The following is a 6,000-nucleotide window of genomic DNA, read 5'->3' on the forward strand; positions in this document are numbered from 1 at the left end:
CTCTACTAAATGTGATTTTTTCTCCATGGATAAACCACATCTTATAACTTTGATCTATTCCATACTTAAATAAGTGACCCTTTATCTCAGTAATTTTCATTCTTTGAACATTACCACACTTAATACAAGGGCAACAAATGTTATTAGGATCTTTAGCATTTCTTGCGCAAAACTCCAAGAAATGCTCAACTTCATCCTTATATTTCACTGATAATCTATCCGCTGACATCCATTCTTTATCGATTGCCATTATTTTGTCTAAAAATGTACACACAAAAAAATCTATTTTCAGAACTATGTTCAATAAAATAATCTAAAATATTCAAAATATAAGAAACTTATTTTCTTCCAATTTTATTAGAGTTAATTATCTTGAAATGACTATCTCATTCCATCTTTACTCATATAATGTATTATTTCATATCATTTTCCAATACCATATGCTATGGTTTTAAGTTTAAACTTAGGTTGATTTAATTAGACTATGGAGTTTGAATTAAAACAGTCTAATTTTTTAATAATGTTTGTATACATGCACTAAGGATTTCATGATATTTTTTAAAAAAATATTTATATATTATCCCCTATATAATTTTCTCTAAATCGCATGCTCATTTTATTGTCAAAAGCGCTTAATATGTTAAAATGTTTATTGCAAATAAATTAACCAATAAAAAAATCTTAATGAATTGAAAGTATGCTGTCGATGTCCTTATATAAACAGGGGAAAATGCTCCTTTATTTTTAGAACAATATATTTCTCAATCCACTTATTGTGTGCTTTTCTTTTCTTAAAAAAAGTGTACAGGGAATCTGTAATAGATATAAATATTCAAGAAAAACAAAAGTTTAATTTTTTGTGTAAAAATTAAAAAAAATATATATTTAAGGACTAAAGAGTAAGTAAATCAGTTTGAAGATTCATTGCAGAGGTTTGAAAGCTTGAAGTAGTCAAAATATATGACTACTTGAGCTTTGAATATAAATGAAATTGAAACGTTAATCTTTCATAATCTAAATCATTCATACAATTTTTTATGATTTAAAACGGACAGCACTTCCCCTATATTTGTAACCTAACAATCTGTCAATATCAATACAAATAATTCAATCAATTCAAACAACAAACAAGTTTTCTTCTTATATCTCACCCAGCATGCAATTATATAGATATCACAGAACCTACTTCACTAAGACATGCAAGTTCTCAATCTTCCGTTGTCACCGCAGCCCACAATTATAATCTAAGAACCTACTTCACTATGGATGAATATTTAAGATATTCAAACTCCTCTAACATACACTTGTATAATTTTAAAAAGAATAAAAGAATATACCTCTAAATATGTTTAAACAATTAGAATCCAAATTAATAAGTTTTAACCATTAAAATATACCTGAGATGATCTATTCGAACTTTAGATTGCTTTCTGAAGTAAAAAATCTGAGATCAAGAGTTTTATCCCGAAGAGCCTTTCAAAAACATGAAATAAAATAAATAACAGAGTAATAAGTTTATGCTTAAATCTCTGTCAACATTTACTTTCTAAAATAATAATACTAAGCTACCAAGCTAAGTCAGTTGATATATTTATATAATAGCTACAAAACAATAATAATAGTCAGAATATATATATTTGTACTTAATTATAATCCAACATTATGACTCCATTTTCAAAAGTAGAATTATAATACAACCTAATAAACAGAGTTCCCAAAATTAAGATTATTTTTTTTCAAGTTTAAAATAGGGATAATTATGAAATCTAGTAACTCTGTATCCTAGTAGTGTATGCGATTGGGTATCTAACATGGTGCTGCTAAAGGAGCAGTCTTATTTGTATTTTTAAAAAAAAGGACCGTCTTATGTTCCATTGGCACTATGTGGAGTGGAGCTCTATAACATGTCTTAGACTTGTCATTGGTAGTCTAGTCTTGTCATGTGCTAATAAAAATTTACGTCTAAAAGTAAATTTCCAGTTATTTCAGTGTGAAAGTAACCCAGTCTTTTCCTTCCTCTCCTAAAATGATATTAGTATTTTTTTAAAAAGAAAAGGGACTATTACTAGGAAAAAGACAAGTGTTCCCCCTGTTCTACAAGAGATAATCAAGACCCAGCTAACTACTTTACATGTTATCACAATGTTAAGCAGATAAAGAAGTAGCTCACAAAACTGAAAATAAATAAATCAAAGAAGTTGATAGTTCTCACCTGTTGAGGCTGATATGTTAAACTTGGCTGGCTTGCCTATTACCATAGGATCAGGAGAAATCTTGACTCCATGGACCTTCACAGCGTAGTCAATGTTATTATCTGCAATTTTAAATTACAAATCCAAGAAGAGAAATAATTAAATAATTCAATAATTCAGTAAATAAATTTATCAAATGTTTTATAGAAACAACTATTCTATTTAAGAAGGCTAACTTAAAACTTTTTATTGCCTTCAACACTGTGTATATTCAACCATTTTCAAGGTTTTTCTCACCTACAAAATGCAACAGAAAGTGAGTTGTTTTTCTCTTGTAGAACAAGGGGAATACTTGTCTTTTTCCGAGTATGCTTACATTACTCATAGAAATATATTAATGGGAAAAGAATAATACAGTAAGTGGAAGAGAAGTCCACCAAAATGGAATCTCAATCCTTAATAAATCAAAGAATGAAAAGAACCCACCTTCTAAAGATTAACTAACTTTCAAAAAGAATTTGTAATAATGCCTAAAAAGATGCAAATACCCTCCCACCTTGCAAATGTATGCATGTAATAGCAAAAGCAAAGTTCCTTTTTGTTGGATGTCAAAAAAGAAGTTTGCATAATCTTTAGATTCAAAAAAATATGGATGTGGCTGGTTGAATACAACCCAAACTAGAAGACAAGACAAGAGATATATATATATATAGAGAGAGAGAGAGAGAGACCATGGGTGTGGCTGGTTGCTGGCTGCAGGAAAGACGGAACTTTTTGACTGGTGGGTGAGAGCCGGTGAGGCGGTGCCAGCGGGTGAGAGGCTGGTTCGGCGTCGACGACGTGGTGGTGGGCTGGCTGGTGGAGGAACCTTTCGGCTGGAAGCTAGAGGAACTATTTTGGCTGGAAGAAAGAAAGAAGAAGAGGGAAAAAGAAAGAAAGAAGGAAGAGGGAAAAATTGAGGAACTATTTTGGCTAGAGGAACTATTTTGGTTGTATTTTGGCTGTTGCCTCCAATAGCGACAGCTTATAGGTGTCGGTATTACCCCAATACGTTTTTATAAAAAAAAAATTAAACATATATATAATAATAAAAAAAAAATCATAACTAATAAATTTATATATTAAATATTTTTATAATATTTTTCCAATTAATAAAACAACTCTTTTTAACTAATACTAATTTTATAAATGTGTTAAAAAATAATATAGTTAATTTAATTTATAAATATGTTAAAGATTAAAAAATTTAAATTTTGATATAAAATTTATTATATAAATACAAACAATAATAATATGAAAAATTTTAAAACAAAAAAAAATCTAGTTTTAAAAGTTTTTAATAATTTTTATAAATATATATATTTACATAATTTAGTTTATTTTTAAAATTATACTATTCATTAAATTTTTTACAATATTTTTCCAATTAATAAAAAAAACTCTTTTTTAATTAATACAAATTTTATAAATGTGTTAAAGAATAATATAGTTAATAATATAATTAATTTTATAAATATGTTAAAGGATAATAAATTTAAATTTTGACATAAAAATTATTATATAAATACAAAAAATAATAATATGAAAAATTTAGAAACAAAAAAATATAGTTTTAAAAGTTTTTAATAACTTTTATAAATATATATATTTACATAATTTAGTTTATTTTTAAAATTATACTATTCATTAAATTTTTTACAATATTTTTCCAATTAATAAAAAACAACTGTTTTTTAACTAATACAAATTTTATAAATGTGTTAAAGAATAATATAGTTAATAATATAATTAATTTTATAAATATGTTAAAGAATAATAAATTTAAATTTTGATATAAAAATTATTATATAAATATAAAAAATAATAATATGAAAAATTTAGAAACAAAAAAATCTAGTTTTAAAAGTTTTTAATAATTTTTATAAATATATATTTACATAATTTAGGTTATTTTTAAAATTATACTATTCATTAAATTTTTTACAATATTTTTCCAATTAATAAAAAACAACTCTTTTTTAACTAATACAAATTTTATAAATGTGTTAAAGAATAATATAGTTAATAATATAATTAATTTTATAAATATGTTAAAGAATAATAAATTTAAATTTTGATAAAAAAATTATTATAAATACAAAAGTAAATAAAAAATTTAGTTTTAAATTTTTTTGATAAATACATAATTTTTATAAATATATATTTGCATAATTTATTTTATATTTTTAAAATTATACTATTCATTAATTATAATTTTTTATTTGAATTTTGGCGACATTTTATGACTGTTGGCATTGGAATTTTATTAACTGTCGTCGTTGGTGTCAATAGCGACACCTATTAACTGTCGGTATTGGTCTCGAATTAACTGTCGGCGTTTAGCTTAATAGCGACACATTTTAAGTGTCGGCATTGGTCTAGAATTAACTGTCGGCGTTGGGGTCAATAGCAACACATTTTAACTGTCGGCATTGGTCTCAAATTAATTGTTGACATTGGGGTCAATAGCAACAGTCAAAAGCAACAGTGACAGTTATTAGCTGTCGGCGTTGGTCTCTATGCCTACAGTTTTTAACTGTCGATGTAGAGTCCCGCTTAGCAACTACGACAGTGAACATAGTTGACTGTCGTGGTCGGGTGTCGGGAATGCCCAGTTTTGTAGTAGTGCCACTACACTGGCAAGGAACGCCGAACATCCATGTTGCATCATATTCCGTGCTTCCAGTGCAGATGTTATGGGTGTTCGAAGGTCTGCTACTTCGCCCCTAAAGGAGAAAACCTCTCCCTCTTTTGGCCTGAACTCTACTGTCTTCTTTCGACAATCTATCGTAGCCCTATGTTTGGATAACCAATTCACGCCGAGTATAACATCATAATCTGGTATACTCAGTTCTATGAGATTGTTGGGCACTCCCTGCCTTCTACTGTCACAAGTGTTGACGGTAACCACTTATTGGACAAAAGTAATGTTCAAACATCTTATAAGGCATATTCAGTCTATCAATCACATTCACGGAAACATAAGAATGAGTCGCTCCAGAATCAATTAAGACTCTGCACATTGTACCAGATATAGGGAGCTGACCTGTAACCACGGTGTTGCTATTGGCCGCTTCGTTCTGGGTTAAGGCAAAAACTCTTGCTGGCACCAGATTGTTATTGTTATTTTGTCCTGCCTTCCATTGTGGGAAATTCTTTCACAAGTGTCCTGTCTGGCCGCACTTGAAGCATTTGCTGGAACCGGCCTGGCACTCTCCTAGGTGTTTCTTCGTGCATTTAGGGCAGGTAGGATACTCGACTCGGTTGCCTTGTTGGTTCCCACGGTTCCGGTCATTGAAGCGGTTATTGCGGTTGCCATGATTCTGAGAGTTATGGTTGTTGCTGGTCGTGACTGGAGGTGTAGGTCTTTTATCAACCCCACTATTCTGCCCTTCGATAGCCTTTCTCTTGTTGCTCTCATGGAAGCTCTTGTTGCGGTGATTCTCTCTTCTAGCGGCATTATCTTTCCATATCCGTTCCTCCAAATATTCTGCCTCAAGAGCTCTATCCAGTACCTCTGCATAACTGACCACCTCAGCATTGGTAATCCTAACGTCCATCGCAATCATTGGTTTGAGTCCCCTTACAAACCTCTAGACTCGCAATGCATCAGTCGCAATGCATCAGTCGGCACCACTTCAGGGGCAAACTTGGCTAATCGATTGAACTTCTGTGCATAGTAGGTGACCGAAAAGCTCCCTTGAACCAGAGTTATAAATTCATCAACCTTAGTTGCGAGCACAACTGGACTATAATACTTCTTACTGAA

This window comes from Humulus lupulus, chromosome 7, assembly GCF_963169125.1.
Source record: "Humulus lupulus chromosome 7, drHumLupu1.1, whole genome shotgun sequence".
In the NCBI taxonomy this organism is placed as follows: Eukaryota; Viridiplantae; Streptophyta; class Magnoliopsida; order Rosales; family Cannabaceae; genus Humulus; species Humulus lupulus.